This window comes from Corvus kubaryi, unplaced genomic scaffold (genome assembly GCF_017639235.1).
Source record: "Corvus kubaryi isolate FWS band 111438036 unplaced genomic scaffold, C.kubaryi_AGA036_p1.0 37396, whole genome shotgun sequence".
NCBI lineage: Eukaryota > Metazoa > Chordata > Aves > Passeriformes > Corvidae > Corvus > Corvus kubaryi.
Window position 1 is genome coordinate 9193359 of NW_024581135.1, and position 19431 is coordinate 9212789.

The following is a 19431-nucleotide window of genomic DNA, read 5'->3' on the forward strand; positions in this document are numbered from 1 at the left end:
TAACTGCTTGGATGTGGTGCCAGCTGCATGGTCAGAAGGAATGATCCATGACCACTTGTGCAAGCTGCAGTCCTGTGTAAGAGATGGCAAAGTCACCCTGCCCCAGTGCTGCTTTGAATGAGGTTTTCCTGAAGTGTGTGTTCTCTGGTGGCAGAGAGGCAAAGTCTCATGATGGTTGTTTCTGGGGCCAAAAGGACGGACTTTATTTCCAGTCTCCTTTGTTTTGATTATGTTCCAAGTGAGGTGCTGGTGGCTTCTGCCTGCTCACCTCTGATGGCCCCACAGATACTAGATGCTCAGAGGGCAGTAGGGAAGAGCTGTGGGCTCCTTGAGCTGCAGCAAGGTCCCTCCTAGGCCACATGACAGAGCTGTACATCCCCCTCCTCTGGCATCTGCCAACCTGGAGTGGGCATTGCAACAGCCACAGCAGCATTCCCACTCCTGTGTGACATTCCCTGCACTCCTCTGTGGATTTTGTTAGCCACCGAGGTCATGCTGCTCATTTCAAGCTACCTCTGGTGTTCCTGCTGTGTTCAGAGTGGCTCTTCCCCCAGCCTGACCACACTGGGGCTGCCTGGAGCCGTGCAGGGCCTACCACTGACCTGTTCCTTGCTTCCATCAGGTGATTCATCACTGCTTCCCAGTAGCACAGCCTCCTCTTCTTCCAGTGGCTCCCTAATCCTTTCCACCTCCATTTCAGTAATGCTCTTACTGCCCAGGCTGTCAGTAAAGACTCTGACCAGTACAGAGCCAATGGGAGAACACAGCAGGACCCTCCTTCCCCAAAGAGTTCCCATTTCCAGTTGCATCCTGAAGCCTTTGACCAGATTTTAGTTTATTTTAAGGAATGCTAGGCTGGCTTTCTGATTCAGAGCAGGACTGGCCCAACCGGAGTGAGGAGAGCTGTGATGTGGTGGATTGCTGCATTAATACTATTGCTCCATCAAGGAAACTGTGATCTCTTAAAATGAGAATTAATTTGACAAGATTTGTTTTTCATGAACATGTTGATTGGCATTAATCTCTTTCAGCTCTGTATCAACTATTCTTTTCCCTGGGATTAGTTTCAGACTGACAGGCCTATAGTACTCCAGTCTCTGTAGTTCTATACTTTTATAAACACACAAAATATCAGCCTTCTTTTAGATTTACGGAACTTCCCCTGAAATCCAAGACTTGTTGAAAATCAACATCCATGGCTCAGAGATCTCTTACATTGAGACATCTATAAGCTTGAGAAAAAGCTGTATGGCTCTGGAGATACAGGCATTTATTTAAGCAGCCACTGTCTAGTGCTGCACCCTGGGTGTGTCTCAGGAGAAAATATCCCCTTGTGTGATGGAGCTAAGGCACAGCTGTGGTTGATGAAGAGCATGAACGGAGCATGGTTTGGTTTTAGCATCCTCCTAAATAAAGTGAAAAGCATATTCTTGTGTAGTTTAGCACAATATTACATTATAACTCTATGCTGTTGCTGAAGTTTGACACTGACATCTCAGAATGAAAGTGAGGAATTAACCTTTGAACCATGTAAAGTGACAGGAATATTCACAGATGGAGTGGACTCATTTGTGAACTAGGAGTAGCCAAACTATTAGAGGAGATGAGGAATCCTCCTTTCAAAATCTGAAATTATTCTCAGTGTTAAATCTTTCCAAAGTACATCTTGCTTGCTTATAGATAATTGATCTTTCCTAACCTCTAATTTCTCTTGATGGTTGGCTTTAGCATTCCTCCCCTCTGCCTAATACTTTACCTGGTTATATTTGTCCTGTAAGCCTGGACAGGGATTTGAACATGTGTTGCCTTTTTCAGTTTCAGGGCACTTACTTAAAATATCCAAAAATAATTGCTGGTGATCATTCACTTTCTGTTCAAACTCCTTCTCCCTGCTGATGTAGTTACTGCTATTTTTAGCTTTAAAATGCTAAATACATAGTGCTTAGCTGGGGCTTTTCTGTTTCCTACCAATAAATATAATGATTTCGATTACAAGGCAATTTAGTGTTTGCTGGGTTTCATGTTACTTTTAAATTTGAAAACATTTCCTTTTTCTTTCTCATGTTGACATCCACCGTGGAGCTTCCTGGGCTGGAGTTAAATGAAGGTGATGATAAGTAAAATAAAGTGATGATTGCCAGCAAATGTGTGAGTGGCAGGACAGATGCCTCCATGCTGGTCCTTGGCAGATGGTCCTGGGGAATTATTGACTTGATCCAGGTGATGTTTCTCCTTTCTCCCTATGCCCCGTCACTGGAGCAGGATGGCTTTGGCACTGCAGTGCTGGAGATTCCCAGCAAACACACAGGGGATTGGGGAGCTCAGTCTGATGGAGGTGCTCCTGGAGGGTCACAGGGCAGCAGGTTCCTGGTTTGGGGATGCTGACAGGATTTGTCTGGTTTCAGGGGAGCAGAGGATGGTGAGCAGCTGTAGGACCCCGCCTTTGGGAACTAATAACCTCTGTATTGCAACATCCCTCTTTGAGTTGGCAGATAAGACTGTAGAGGGGAAATTAGCTGTTAATGGGAGCAGGGTTGGAGATAAGCACAGGGAAGAAACCAGAGCTCTGCAAGCCCAGCTGGAGGTTTGGGTAAGGCTTGGCAAACACACGCTCATCTGGTGGAAGAGCGTGTTTATAAATTTGGCCTCCAGGACTGACTTTCCCAGGAATCTGCCACGGTCAGGAGATGGCTCAGCTTGGCGGCTGAGTTGGGGTTACTTTTTCCATCTGAGGAACAACACGTGGGAAGCAAGAGCCCTGGTCTTGAGCAACAGAGCTGAGAGTTTGTGCCTCAGGTTAGAGTGGCCTGTGTGGGGTGAGGTGGCAATTTTTGGTATCCTGGGCAGACTGAGCTGCCTGCTCAGCTAGACAGGGTTGTTGGTTCAAAAGTGGTTCCTGATGTCTTTGCCAGAGGGTGAACCTTTCCTCTCTTGTCACCTACCTTTCCATTGGTGTTGATGCTTTGGCATGTGAATCTTTCTACCAGGTATTGGTAACACCTTTGTGCTAAGTTTGTGCCTGCAAATGTGTTGTAACTGTTGGTTTTATGTGTTACCCACTCCATGGCATTGTGCAGGCAGCTGGTCCATTTCCTTCATTGCTTTTGTTCTGAACACTCCAGCTCCACAACTGCTCCCCTTCAGCCTCCCTTCATGCTGGTTCAATCCGTTCAAACTTGTTTAGTCTGCCTGAGCCTAATGCTCAGAAAATTGGGGTGGCTCCTACTGTGGCCATCCACAGTACACAGCCTTCCATCTGGAAGAAGGAGCCACAAAACCTTGATCTCTCACTTAAAATGCGATTGCACCCATGATTTCTTTCTGTTCTTCCTATCCATTGGTTAAGGATGGAAAGGGTCTCAGTAAATGTTGCTGAGATATCTGCTTCTTTGTGTTGTGCAGAGAGTCCTAAGTCCTCACCAACACTCCCAGCCTCCTGGGATGTACATTGGCAGGGATGGCACTGCTTCTTTACAGGTGGCTCCATAATTAGCTGTCCCTGGAAAGGTAAGCTTAATTACATTTTACATACTGGCTCTAGAGAGGCAGGAGCTGTGTCCCTTGAAGTACTTTCTTCTGCTATCTAGAAGTTTGTGGTTTTTTGCAGTGACCAAAGAGCTCTCAGGCAGCATGGATTGCCTTTCAGGTTGTGTTGAGCACCGTCAGTGGTGCTTCGTCTCTCACCATTTGTGCTTTGCCCTTTTGTCCCATGTTTAAAAACTGCAGAGACTCTTGCTTAGCTTTTATATGAACCATGTCCCCAGCAGTCACTTTTCCTTTTTTCCCCATCTTCCTTACAGAGCAAGTGGCAAGTCCTCTCCGGCTGGGTTGTCCAAGAGTTCTTCAACTGCTGCATCAACGCTTGTCTTCCAAAGCATGGATTTTCTTGTAGCAAGGTGACCAGCATTCACTTCTGAGGAACCTCTCCTGCTGCAGCACAGGGATGTGGAACACTGCAGCAGGCAGGAGGTGCACTTCCCATGCTGGCATATCCTTTTCATGTCTTACAGCTGCCCCTGAACAGAGACATTTCTGGATCCAATGACTGGAAAAGCAAACTGTTGCATGGCTGTATGGGAACTCTAAATCCAGTTATTAGATTGCCATAGTCTGTGGAAAGAAAGGAAAATAAAGCACAAACCATGACATAGCCTCCTCTTGCAGACTGGTTGTGCCAGTGTTGTAGTCCCTTGGGTCAACACACACCCAAGATGTTCATTCACCTCCAGGTGTTTGAAGAGGTTAATATTTGGAAGGACGAGCTGCTCTGCTGAGTGTAAGAGTTCAGTCTGACTCTCGTGTCCCAGAAGACAGGATCTGGAGTAATTTCAGCATAGCATCCCTGGGTGCTGGGTGTGAGAGAGAGTCAGTCACATCCCCAGGTAGGTGTTTCAGGCAGGTTGAAAGAATTGCTCCTTGGAGATCCTTCTCTGTCTGCCTTGACGGCACAGGGAGTTGCAGAGAGATAATTAGATTTGAGATGTAGTCTACCCTAAATAAGGAACAGAAGCGGCAGTGGATTTCTGTGGGTTTGCTTTTGCTTTGACCTCTTTTTGTTGGTAAAAATTAGAAACTGGGAATTTTACAGAGCCTTCTTGGATTTGGTCCAGAAACACTAGATTTGCTGTTCTCTGGGAAAAGGAAATCCTGTCTTATAGGTGTTGTTTTCTCTCTCTGCTTAAAAAAGAAAACAGTTTGTGGGTCAGTGACACTCTGACACCTGGGTTTATCTGCTTGGGGCGCAGGACTAATCCCAGAGGAGCCAGGTGCTGGCTGGAGAGCTGGGTGTTGTTTGCCTCTCGGGATGGCTGTGGGCTGGCAGAGAAGAGTCATCTGGCGGTATCTGGGCTCCCTGTGCGCAGAGCTGCAGCTAATCTGCAGACGAATGTGTTTCAACAGGAAAAATAAATCCTGTCCGTACCTGTGCTCGCTTGCTCCTGCCGGAGCGCTGGCTCGTCGGCTCCGGGCACCGGCGGCGCCCGGGCAGCGTCGCTCCTCGGGTCGGAGGCTCTTGTGCAAGCCCCGTGCAGCCGGGGGGGACCGCGTGGAGGCTGCGGGCTGCAGCGACAGCCAGTGCGTGGTTTCGCAACGCGGTCTCGGCTCACGCGTCCGTCAGCGCTCGCGTACCTGCCCCGCCGCGCCCGCGGCGCTCTTGGCTCCGCGCTGCTCGCCAGCCCTCCTGGCAGGAGCGCCATCCGCGGCCGCCCCGCTGCTGCTCGGTCTCCTGGGTGCTTGCGAGCGCCGTGGCGAGTTCCGCCAAAACTGGGCATTTTAGCGCTTGTTGACGTCACGGTCACGCGCGGGGGAGCCCCGGCACGGGTTTGGGAGACCGCGCGAGGCAAAGCCACGCTGTGCCTCGCTCTGACGGTGGCGTTCGGCAGAGAACCCCAAATCTAGACTAAAGAAAGCCAAAAAAGAGAGACAAGATTTAAGGCATGCTTTTCGCAAGGGGAACAATTGTTTCTGTGTTTCTTCTTCTTTGGCTTTCTTTCCCAACCTTTGGTTTTTCTTTGCAAATCAGGCCACTTGTCGTGGATTTTGGGAATGGAAATAAACCTGGAGCGGCAGTCGTTGTTACGGGATAAGTGTTTGCAAATGACAGCTGGTAAGATGCACTCGGCGTGGTGGGGGACGCAGGGGAGGAGAAACCACTTCTGCTATTTGCCAGCACTCTCAGGGAAGGGATGCTTGCTAGACAGACTGGTTTGTGACATAAATGTAAAGCAACAGCAAAAAAGAAACCCAAAAGAGCCATCTAAACCCCAAGAAAAGCCACTAGCTGTTGGCCTTGCCTTGCAAATTGATATATTGTCTTTGCTCTGATGATGAAAACAAAATCCTTCAGCTCAGGATTACTCAGACTACTGGACAGTGTCTCTGAGAGAAACTATTTCCATTTCTGGACCTGGAAAGTTAAAATCAGAGAAATAACTTCTTTGTTTATGGCTAACCTGTCAGAGAAGAGGCAGATCTTGGCCATCATGCTTTTACCCTCATCCAAACTTCCTCAATGCTTGGAGCAGACTGATCTGAGTTTTTTTATCATATATAGCTCCAGATACAAAGCTTTGTTCTAGCTCCTCTGAGAATCTTTTTGATTTCCCGTTTGGCTGGGCACCATCTCTGACAGGATCTTCAGGAGCAGAGCCTGGACTTGTACCTCCTGTTTAGAAAAAAAACAAACAAAACACCTCAGGGCAGAGTGTGAAGTCAAGGTGCTCTGCTCTCCTGCAGCCTCTTCCGTGCTGACTTTCTCTAGCTGAGCGGGAGATGCTTCTTCCCTTCCTCTTCTTGCATAACCTCAGCCACTGCCAAGCCCTCATTTTCTTCGGTTTTGGGTTGTCTGTTTTTTTCCTCCTTATTTGATAATTTATCTCATTTTGCCTTGTGGCATGGTCTTTTGCTCATCCTTAACATTTCAGTCTTTTTTTAGAGTAGTTGATGGAGTCAAGCTGTGGGTGAGTCTGCGCCATCCTGGCCATGGCACCGGTGGTTTGGATGCAGCCGTAAATCCTGGGACTTGGAAGGAGTTCATCTACTGACAGCAACACACCCGTGGGTCTGCTTGATGCAAATGATTTGTGATGTGTCACTGGGCCGGGCTGCCAAGATGTAGGTTAGGGGCAGATGAACTGGAAATCACTGCAGAAAGACAAGGACATGATAGTTAGCCACCTCCATCCTCTGCTTTGGGTGTCTACGGCACAAAGCAGGAAAAGAAGAGAGATGGATTTAGCTGCCAGCAATTCACAAAATGCAGGGCAGGTAGGGCTGTGGCAAAGGCTGTCCCTGGTTGCTGGGGGTCTCTGTGCTCAGGGGTAGGGCAGATGGGCACAAGTGATACCCATGGTGGCTGTGCTGCCTGCGGAGCTGTACATTCCCAAGGCTGAGTCTCCTCTGCTCATCCCCTGGACAGGACACTGGCAGTCTGTGCCCTCTTTCAGTCACGTCTGAGTAATTTATGGCCACAAGTTGACGTCAATATGAGATTCAGAGGGACTTGCTGGCATCCTTAAACACTGTTTGAAGAGGGGCTCAGACTTGTGTTCCTCTGCACTGTGAACAAAATCGTCTTTTTGCTAAGTTTCCAGGAAGGGTCCTTCTCCACAGGGGCTGCTGCTCCTTTGGTACCTTTCCATGGGGAATGCATTGGAGCATTCCTCAGGGCTGGGGAAATGCAAACCTCCCTGTTCTTGCAGAAGTTATGGGAAGGGGAAGGGGAAATGGAGAGACAAACCACCTGGTGCTGTGGCCACCGTGGCCTGTCCGCTTTAGGAAATAAATTGAAGGCAAGTTCTCTCTGTGTACCATGGTCCCCTAAGCTTGCATTTCATACCAGTTTAGTGCCTGGTTCCTGCTGATGTGAATTTGGAGGGAAAAAATCTGTTGTGGGATGCTTCTTTAGGTTGTGCAATGAAGCATGTGTCTAGCTGGCAATAATGAGATGGCAGATAAGGCTCTTTTGGGCTGAGATCACCCATATTTTGTTCTGTGTGTGGATTGCTCTGCTCTGTGACTGCCCTGCTGCAGATGGCAGCTACTCATAACCTCTTCCTCCCAGTGCTCTCCAGCAGTTCAAACAGTGCTCTTCAGTAGCAGATATGGTAATTCCCAGGGTAAGTGTGTGACTAATTGGAAAACACACCAGCTGCCATGGGAGCCTCCTTTCCTGTGAGTGTGGTCAAATGCAACCCACAGCCCTGGAGGCTTCTCCTTGCCTCACCTATCCATGGCTCTCCTGCTTTTTGCTGTGGCTCCCTGGATCTGCTGGAGAGCAGGAACTGCCACCATCCTGGTGAGGAAAATGTTGTGCCTGGCTGGGGCTGGAGTGCTGCTGCTTGATGGAGTTCGACATCTCCAAAGAGGCACATGCTAGCTGGTCATCGTTTTGTTTTCCCTTGGTTCCTCTGCTTTTCTTACTGCCTTGTTCCTTGCAAAATTCCATGTGCTCTGCTCCCCCAGGGAGCAGCTCGAGGCTGCTTCATGCTCACTGTCAGCAATCCTTTATTTCACACCACAAAGCAGGTGCTGCAGGTGTGGCCCTGTGTCTCTGGTGCCTTGCTTGCTGTATCCTTGCTATTTGTACTCCTTGGTAATTGCAAAGCCAGGCAATCTTGGAAGGGATCTAGAATAAAACCCAGCTACAGGTTAGTGTGCTTAGTGGTGTGGCAGCAGGCAGTATCTTGTCCCACCTTTTCCAGCTTGAAAAAGGTTCCAAGGGAAGAAATGTGGGTTGCTGTGGGAGCTTTGGGTGGGCTGTGATGTGGTTTGAAATGTCCCTGTGGGGGGAAGCAGTTTATAGAGTGATTTAAGGGGTTTAAGGTGTTGGGAGGGAGGTTGGGGACAGGCAGGACCACCTGCACAAAGGAGTGCCCGTCTGCATGGAGGCTACAGGGAAGGGATGCGTTGCAGGGGATCAGTTCCCATCTGCTGGGAATGCTTGTGAGCTGTGTGGGGGGGTGACATGACATGGGAGGGATGCAGGCCCTGGGCACATCCAGCAGTGCACAGGGGGTGACAGCTGCTGGTGTTTTGAAGCCAGCTCAGGGGTATTGCTCCTCAAACAGGACTTGTGAGCACATTCCAACGCTTGGCTGCTGTGCCAGCTCTGGGATCAAATGGGTCATCTTGTGTAGTCTGAGTGTTTTTGTGAACAATTAAGCTGCAATTCGTGCCAGCATGACTGCTCTTACAACGTGATGGCAATTACAGTGCAATGTTTGATGACCAGTATCTCATTTTCTAAAGGGTGATTGAGATTTCTTTTTCACACTCTGATGCAAATTTCTTTAAATTTAAGACCTACTGAGGGGAGAAGGGAACAATTTATCTAAGATAAATCACCAAAACTTGATAAATCCTTTACGTGTAGTGGTCTGTGTTGCTGCTGATTTGCTGCTACAGACTTTAGAAGTTTAGAAGAAAGCTTCCACTGTGCAAAGAAGTTTTTTTTTCTGGACACTGAATGCATGACCCTCACTAGAAACTATGCAAACACATAGGGACAGCCTGACTGTGCAAGGTGGTGCTTTTACCAGCAGCTGCTTGTTGGGGTCAGGCAGATCACAGGGAAGGATCACGGCAGCTCCCTGCACTCCCTCTCTCCTCCCCACATTCCCGAGCTGTGGTGATTTAAGGTTAACATTCCTTCATTTGTTTGCAGCTATAAAAAATAGACAACTTATGGGGAATGGTGAGATGATGTGCAAACTCAGCAATGAGAGACAGAGAATATTATATTTCTTTTGGTGGTTGTGTCTTCACGTATTTTAACAGACTTAAGGACGGGCAGATATCTCGTGCTTTTGATGGCAGGTCTTCAGTTTCAGCAGGACCTCTTGGGTGGTACCACAATACCAATTAGTTAGGAATGATTTGAAGTGTGAAAAAATTTCACAGGTTCAGACCATTAACAATTTCCAACAGTAAACATCATCTGTGTTTTTTTGCTCTGTGTTTTAGAGGGCTGTACAACCTGAGCTGCTTGCGGGAATTTTGATCATTTAACTGTGAGCAGCTGGTCTTTGTCATTGGCTTCAGGATACTGCTCCTGCAACAGCAACTGCAATTTTTATACCTTTGCCTTTTCCTATTTTCGCTTCAAAGGACATGTCCCTATATTATTATGAAAATCATCTTTCACTAGACTAAACTTTGAAGTTGCAGTATTAACCATTTTATATGCCTATGATCAGTGTTTCCGTGGTGAAGACACAGCAACATCCTCTTTCTGTTCTAACCCAGCCTATTTGCTATTTTTGCATGAGATATTTTGATGCTGCCTCACCTTATGCTAAACCCCACTCTTCTACTTATTTTCTTTATTTGTGATTGAAGTAAATTACAAATATAATTTACTTCAATAACACATTCTATGGTATTTTGAACTTGTTTTGTGGGTTTTTTTCACTCTTTCTAACAAACTATTTTATTTGCCTACTTTGGCACTAAAAAAGGCCCGGTTTTCTTCCTTCTTAAGGCCACTGGCTTACTGATTTCTACATGAAAATTTCACCAGCATTAAGACTACTTGTTAGTATGCACAGCTACAGCAGAGGATGTTTTATTTTTTGACAGCTCCAGCTTCGTTAACGTCTCTGTAAACTGTGGAGAGAAGGCTGCCATTTTAGTACATCAGTGGGCTGTACTACAAACAGACACATTTCCCAAGCAGGAACCAATCCGCAAAATATTGCCACTTTGCATACAATTAGAAACAAGATTGACTACCTTATCTTTAATCAAATATGCTAAGTGAGTTGATCAAAAAATGGCCAAGCTGACAAAATGAAGGTGTCCTTAATCTGCATCTAAATACACATTTTTCAAAGGAAGTCGTAGCCTTTTATCATGCCTTCATATTCCAATAGCTGGCATTGATTTCAGCCTGTCAGCTTGAATCTACTGGTGTTGATAAGGAGTCTTTGATAATATGATGATATTTTTTAAAATAAAGCTATTTTCCCCCAGAGGTATATGGATTTGGGGTGACCTTGTTGGGTTTGCCCTTTTGTATTCCATGAGTTACCCAGAAACTCCAGCTCCTGCTATTTATTTTGTTTTGTGATTTTGTCAAGGTTATCAGCTAGATATTTTATCAGGGTCTATTTCCTCTGTGCCTCTGGCTTCTGAAAATTGAGATTTAACTTTGTCTGGCAGTTAGGACCTACTGCACAACCACTGGCAGCTCTGCAAACCTTGTCAGCTCACCAGAGGGGCTGTGAGGAAGGGAAGCTGCTTCTTTCTTGAGACAGTGCTTTGACCCAGAAGAATATCCAGTGCATTACCTTGCAATCCACTGTAACCATTTGTCCTCTCCAGCTATGTGTTTTCATCCACCACCAGCTCCTTGTCCACTTGCCCTTTGAAGCACTGATGGGATATTTTCTTCCACCTTTTACTGCACCTCCTCTCAGACTGGCCAAGACTCTCTCCTTAAACCCAGGGACCAGTTTTTCTTCATCTGCTTGTCTGGCTTGGTGTGCATACATCCACCCAGGAAACAATGGCAGTTTACTTTACAAAGAAATATGCTTTTACTTAATACAAGCCATTTTAAACCATTTATTTGACTTTAAAATTATCCTCAGCATTGAACTCTCATCTGCTTTGCAGATGGAAAGCAGATCTTACCAAACAGCCTTTGTTGTCTGGGATATCCCCAGCCCACACTCAAGCCGTTCCGACGTTCTTCTGACCACTTTCATTTCACATTGTCCCCAAGGCTTAGCCAAGCTCCCTGGATTTCCCAGGAAGGTGGTAGTTGCTGTTCTGGAGCTTTCTGAGCTGGCATTACATGGACCAACCTCCTGACTGAGCTCAGGCTCTCTGAATCTGCCTGAGCACAAAGTGTGAGGGTGTGCTCTCCTTCCGCAGGGTCTGGCTGGCAGGATGTGCTAAGTCCTCACCAAAACTTTCTAAAGGCTTATGTCAGTGTGAAAGGGGCTTCACAAGTGCCACACCAGATGTGATGTTCTAGGGAACCGGAGAGACGGTGCTTTTCCATCAAGCTCGTTGGAAGCTGTGTACAGTTTGGAAAACTGCATCAGTGCTGTTAGCTGAAAACATGCTGGTGTTGCTACATCATGGGCTCAGATGTTAAAAAACAGCTGCTGCCACCCATGGAGAGGCCATATAATGTGCAGCATCCCTTCCTTATCAAAGTGGACCCATGGAGAGAAGCTGAGGAGGGACCTCTCCCCGTCTGTAAAATAGTGAGATGTATCAGCATTACAAAGGTCACATTTTTCTTAATGCCTACACACAGCACCACATTCCTTCACAGAAATCTCTTGATGTTTGCTTTGTGTTTTAAACAAATTTCTGGCAAAATTTCTGGTATGTCTCTGAGATTTCTGATGTCTCTATGTGTCCTTAAATGGATCCCCCTCCAAGTTTAGTTCTTCACAAGCACCAGCTGATATATATAGATAATTGCAAATTTAATGGTTGGAGTTACTCAGTAATAAAAAGGTTTGTTAAGTTAACTTTGGGTAAGTCTTAGCACTGAAGACCTTTGCCCTTCTGTTTTTAGGTAGTCAGTGCTGTCATGGGGGTTGGAGATCCTTTGTCACTGTTTGCTCGTTATTGGATAAGCCAGACACACAGAGGCACCTCCTTGATTCACACACTGAGTTCCCTTAAGATGACAAGGCCACAACTTTACAAAGTCTGTTCAAGCTACTGCTTTGGGGCAAAGCAGTGTTTTTGGCTCAGGGCTTGTGATATATCCAAGACAGAGAGTGCTTGGAACAGACTTTTCCTCTGTTCTTTCAGTGATGAGCAGGCATGGCCAGCCAGTCTCAGCGTACCAGGAAAAACAGCATGCTCTTGGAAATAAGCAGCTCTTCTTTTTGACCCCTTTGCTGCTTTTAAAAAGAGCAATATCTGAAACTTCAGGTTTTTGGCTGCTTTTGCCCATTTCGTGCTCATTCTGTGACAGAGTGTGGTATAACCACAGGGTATGGAGCAAAGGGCTGATGTCAGGCAAGAGGAAACAGACTTTATTTTATAGACTTGAAGGTGCCTCAGGTACCCATGTTGGCAAGACATTTTCCTTCAGAATCCTTTTGGGTTTAGCACCAATGCTTTGGATGTGCCGTAGCAGAGAAGTTCCCCATTTTAATCTCTTGCTGTATTCTTTCTTTGTTGATTTCTTTTCTATACCAGACATTACTTTATGTACTTTTATTCTGTCTCCCCTGCTTTTCTCTGAAGATAATAATCCAGATCTTTTCAATCTTTTGTGAATTGCCATACCCTTGATCCTACTTGTTGCTCTTTGAATCATCTGAAGTTCCTAGTCTCAGAGATGGCTGGAGATGGCTGGACCACAGCAGCCTGCTTGAAGTTGTACCACAGATCTATGTGAAGATATTTTATCTTTTTATTATTCTTCAGCCCATTTTATCTGCTTGCTTACTTTATCTGCACTCCAAAAACAAAACTGGGTGGCACTGGTGGCAAAGGCCAAGATCTAGGTTACTTCTTAAAGCATTCATCGTATATTTGTGCAAACTGATCCTAAAGACCTCTATTGGCACCATAGCCCCATAGGCCATCCCAGTGGTTTGTGACCTTTGCTATTAGAAAAACAGAAGAATACCTAACCTAAAGGGAAAAATTTATATCTTGCATACCTCCTGAGGGCAAGGAAACCAGCTTTCTTCACTTGCCTGTGCAATGTCCTCTTACGTGTTTGAAGACCCTCATCATGTTTCCCCTTTAGCATTCTCCAGTGGAACATGTGCCTTTTTGGTCAGGTTTCCTAGATCTCTTGGCATTCCTACTGACCTTTTCAACTGGGCCATACCTTTCCTGCCCAGCTAAACTCTCAGCTGTGCTGTGCAGACTGAATGGAAGTGATTCCCTTGTGTCTTACAAGGTTTAAGCCAGGTCAGACCTAACAGCATGATGTGCACATCAGCTGATGTCCAGCTTGTGAACAACTGCACTGCCCTACTAAACCACCTTCTGAAACACTGCTGTCCTTTAGCTCTGCCATAGATTCAGGTCTTTTCTCCATCGTTACTGAGCTGAACTCCATCATCTTCTTCTCCATCCTCTTCCAGAGGAGGCTGGACCTGGACCTGGACCATCTCCTGCTTGGTGCAATTTGAAAATTTAACTGTCCTCATCTTCCTGTTGAATAGTCTGGTACAAGTCCTGATCATCTCCATTCAATGCATCCTCGTGTTTTGGAAGAAAAATCAGTCATAACTACATTCAAGTAGTATTTAATTTTCTTGCTTTGGCCTTAGAAAGATTTCACCCAGTTCACTTCTCATTTTATGAGAAAGACACGTGAGAAAAAAACTTATCAACAACTTTACCTTCTTGCCTTTCCCTGCCAAGACCCCCCTCTTTAGCTGTACCTTGGCCTTTTGTCATTTGTAATGGATCTTAGCAGTTTACCTTTTCTTCTAAATTCAGAACTTCATGCAGATACAATGAAATTTGTTGGCCATTATGTTGTCCATTCATCTAGCTTTTTTGGAGGCCTCAAAGGTTTTGCTTAGTCCGCACTGGGGCTTGATTAACTTAATAAATTTATGGTAGCCCAGTTGGTTCAGCTTCTGACAGTCATGAACAGGCTCTATGTAATATGAAGAATTTAATAGCCTGTCTTGTTCCAACATTTCCTTATTCTGATGCAATTTTTGAGAGTAGCACCAGAGGAAACCAGTAATGGGAGAGCAACACTGATTTTTATTATGTTTTTATGCAAAACCCGAAACCCTTCCTTTTTTTGCTGTGTTGAGCAATTAGCTTACGGAGTTCCAATTCCAGCCTTTTAGAATCCCTCCCTGGTCTCCAAGGTCCATTTGTGCTCTTCTCATTTCCCCTTCCTTCACTGCCAACTGAAACTAGAGATTTTACTGGCTTTCACAGATTCAGACTTCTACACTCTGTTGGCTTTCCAAGTGGCCCAAATAATGTATGGAAACATCCCATTTGGCATAACGGCTTCATCCTTGTAGCCCTGGGAATGTACAACCTCTCGGGCTTAAATATATAGAATCATAAAGTGGTTTGGGTAGGAAGGGACCTTAAAGGTCATCTAATTCCAAGATCCTGCCTATATATACAACATATACATGCCATATAAATATATATATATATATATAAAAGTTAAAATATATGTTTTCCAGTTTGAACTTTTGGTTGATAAGTATCAATCTCCCATCATTACCACTGCATCAGAGCCCGATGTCCTACCTGCTCTGCAGATGCTGCGTCTTGCTTTTAATCAGGTCAATGTTAGACTTGTAAAGAGGTGTGAATCTGAATTTAAAATGCTGTGCTTGGCTTGCACAAACTCTCAGTTCATGCAAGGTGGTGTGATGCAGCCTACAATGTGATAATATAAACCAGGAGCATTGACACAAAGTAGGTATGAAGTAGCTGGTTACTCACCTCTGAGTGAGTAACCTGGACAAGCCTTTAGCTAATGGTTCTGCTAATGCTGTCTTTCAAATTAGATCCACTATAATATTTCAAATTAAAGAACTCAGCTGCAGTGGGACAGACACATGGGAAAGATTAAGATGAATTAAGTAAAGGTGTGACATTAAATTGCAACAGTTAAAGCCCACCAAATCCCTGAGTGGATGTTCTCTCTTTTACAGATAAAATATCCCTCACTTCCTTTACATTTATTTCTGAAAGGCTTAATCCTAAAGTGTTCACACTGGGGTTTAAGGCCCTCTTGCTTTCCTATCTGCAGTTAATTCAACTTAAATGTCTTAGGTAGGCTGCCAATCTAAGTTAAGAGGAGATGGTTTTCTGCTCTACTTATAACTTGTGTTTTAAGGCAGAGAAATTGGTTCTTTAAGTTCTGTCTAGTGTCATTTGACAACTTGTGTTAGGCAAGTACTACATTATCATCATTTTTGTTGCTTTTTCTTTCTATTAGACATCTCAGCATGGGACATTAAACATCCTCTCTTCTTTTAGTCTAGAGATTTATAATGCTAATTTTACAGGAATGCCGTGTGGGACCAAGCCAGACGTATTACAGATATCTGAACGTCTCGTGTCAACACAAACCCACCCTGACTGATGCTGCCTTGCTATCTTTCTTTTCTTCAGACAGGTATATCTCTCATCAAACTTTTCTTTTTTTTTGTTTCTGGGATTTTTGTGCTCTCTTGACCTCAGGTTTTAAAGCATTTTAGGCTACTGTATTATTCTAAAATAAATGACTGAGTCAAGTCAGGCATGTTTGTGGCATTAGAAACTAATCTGATATGAAGAATTCTTCAGGGCTCAGGTGGAACAGTGCTCTCCTGCAAACAGTTTTGGGAACAGAAAAGATTCTGGGAATAAGGAAAAGAGCTGGGTGACTTGCATGCACCCTCTAACCAATATTGACTGTAATTAATAATTTTTGGTTGCAAACATCAGATGCCCAGGTGTTTTGAGCCATTGCATACTGCCGTATTTCCCTGCATTGGTGAAGTCAGGGGGAGCACACTGTGCCACTGGAGCATTGTGATTGATTCCTGATCTGCCAGCAATATAGGGCAAGGCAGACTATTGAGTCAGGCTTATGTGGGATCATGAATTGAAAGCTTGCTATAAAAAACATTAAATAATTAAAACACAAATTCCACCAGGGATGCTGAAATGAAGAGGAGCAATTTACAGTCAACGTGAGTGGATGCTCAGACAATGGACTCATTACATTTCTGCATTGAATATGCGTGCTAGTTAAAGCCCTGGTGAAATATTCTGATCAAAAAAAATAGATGGAAGGTGATTTTCTAGCTTTCAGTAGCAACTGTTCCCTGACTGAATCCACTGCTGAAATGTCAGGCATTCACCAAGGTATTTCTGAAGCACCATGCATTGTATCTCTGGCACATACTGGCACCAGCCAGGGCTACAGCAACCTTTGTGGACAAGGAAGGAGGGGAGAGGAGGAGGGAAACTGAAGAAGAATAGTGGCAGTGGGGTGTGGAGAACACATCTGTAACCTCTGAAGGTCAAATTACTCTCATCTTCCACCGAAGTTATTAACTTCAACTATTTGATGATTCCACAAGTGCAGAAAAGGTGGGTTTAGCATTGCTTGGGAAGATGAATTGTGTATTTTCACACCCTAACTCCTCGTGCTTTCTCTTGAACTTTCTGTTTGCAAATACCTTATTCTGAGTACATAAATGTTTTTCTAGCAGTGCTCTCCATATGCAAACTACTGACATGAATTCTTCACTGATCATCTTCAGTCTGTTTTTTCAAGACTTAGCATCATTATAAAATACTCAGTAAAAATATTGATTGCTGTAGTGCAGATTGTTTTTCACATTTCCTTTGGCCTGATCTTGTAACCACAAATAGACATAAATAGTCCAACAAATCTTTATTTTTTTTATTATTATTATTTTTCAAGAGAAGCCAACTGTATGTGTTGGAAGGAATGAGACTGTTAACTGTGAGTTGTGACATCTGCAGGGGGAAGTGGAGAAGAGGGACGTGGTGTATCCTTGTTTTATATGACAAAGGACAGAGAAGCAGCAGGAAACTTCACCCTGGACAGAGTCACAGTAGGACAGGTCGCATCCCTGGACTCTCTACATCACTCCAAAGGCACAGATAAAAGGTTATGTGGATGTGGGTGGGTGAAAAGAAGCTGCACCTGATGTTTGTTGATTTATGTGTCTGTGGTCTAAATGACTGAGCAGTGGGCCACACTAAGAGTATTTTCAAACAAAAAATAATTTTTGAAAAACTGGAAGGGGATTTATAAAGAGTTACAAGGATAAAGCAAGACCTGGCAAATAGAGTTAAAAATCCTGATACACAGTCCTTAAACCTGATAGCTAAAATGAATAATTAGAAGCTCAGGCTTGATGAATGCAGACAAATGTGAAGGCATAAATTTGAGAGCTAGGCTACGGGGCCATCTCAAAAGCCTACATAGCTGGTGGACCTCTCTCTCAAATTCCCAGACTGGATCTTTCCAGATCAACAGCTGCTTCAGTAGAATTTACTGGCCTGATGCAGAAATTTCTGAACTAAATATTTCAGTTTGTCATGCAGGAGGTCAAATGTGGTGGTTCTGCTTGATGTGTGCAGTTACTTCTCCAGCCGCTTTCTGTTTAAGACGTTTTAAAACATATATATTCCCCAGTGATGCCCCAAAGCCACTTTTTAACACATAAACTACTCATGCTTCCTAAATTTTTTTGTTTCTAGATTTACACAGAAAAGGGAAGAAAAAAAAGTAAAAGGAAGGAGGGTGAAGTGCTTTTTACTTTTCACTATTTAGCCCTGTTAAAACTGAAACGTACTGTGCTCCATGCTGCAGACACATTGCCTTTTAGAGGGTGGGTGGGCAACTTTTGGAATTCAGAAGGGAGAGGAAAGACTATATTAAAGACTATTAATTATTTTACCTAGGAAAAGCAGGGTTTGTCTGCTATTTACAGAGCAGTGTAAAAAAAATATAGGTCAAAATGCGAATGCTGCTTTAAGCTTCTCAAGCTACTGAGTTTATATATTTCTTTTCTATTTTGTTATGTCAAAACACTAATATTAATAAATAAACAGCACAGTATTAAATGTGTCCAAACACTAATATGAACATCAGTGCCACAGCTGGGTGACCTGGTGAGGAACTGCCATCATTTGAAAACATGTGAGGGAGAGGTCCAAGGTCTCATGTGTCCCTTCACCACCTCTACCCTGCTGCAGGGGACTTCCAGATGAACAAAGCACTGTAAGATTCTCACTGAACTTGACAATTTATAGGTGCTTAATTCCCCTTAAAACAACACGAAAACCTGCACCCTAACCCAAACTGACATTTGAAAATTGGAACATGTCTTGATTAAGATCATAGAAGAATGATAAGAGAGTAATGAACAGCACTCAAATATGCTGAGTCTTACTTTTTTGCATTAACTACAAGACAGTCTTTCTTTTTTTTGTATTACACTGTTAATTGCCAAACAAATTTTTTTGAAAAGCAGGTTCCAATTGATGTGTCCTTGGAGAAAGACTTGTGCTCACCCTGCAGAAAGCTTTAATTCTTCAGTGTGTTTTAAAATAAGGTTTTAGTGCTGAGCTTCCTGACTCAGACTTAATGCAATTCAAAAGATATTTTCTTTGACAGGGAAAAATGAGTAGAGTCACCAAATTAATTGCCTTTGAAAGAAAAAAAAAAAATCAAAGCTGAATAAATGTGTGTCTTTCCTCAGTTTCTAAAACTCTGGTTTTGGAAATGAAAAAGTTTCCCATTTTATTCAATAAGCAGGTTAATGACACTTCTTGTTCTTGTGTAAAATTGTAGAGGACTGCATGGAATGCAGCTACATTTTATTAACTCCTTCCTCTGTTCATAGAGATTGAGTACTCGACACCATCATTTTGAAATGTACTTATTGCACAAAGTCAGGGCAGACCTTCATCGGGGTCCCGGTGTCATTAATACTCTCTTCTTAATGCAATTTATTGCACTGTAACTTGATGGCACAACCTCTGACCTGCGTAAGGGTGCAGAACCTTATTAATGCACCTGGCTGAGGGAACTCGAAACCCTACGTTCAGCTGACTCACCAGGCAGATGCGTCTCACTTCTAACAGGACCTGAATGAAGGGCATAAGCCTCGTCACTGAGACAGGGCGATCCTGTAGGACAGCCTGGGAATAACTAAGCTTGTAGCAAAAAGCTTTGGGCTGCTGCTGATTGAATGATTCACAGAGCTAAGCCCAGCGAAGCTGGTAAATTTTACCCAACAGAGTTTATGCAGATCTTGGCTTCAATCCAGCAGAGCACTTAAGCACATGCTTAATTATACGTAAATGACATAGAGCAATCGAGGTACGCACGTGTTCAAGCGCGTTGCTGGGCGAAAGACTTTATTTAGAGAAACGTGGAAAAGTTGGTAACCCCTGAAAGTGGTGAAGTTGAGAGGTGCAAGCGAC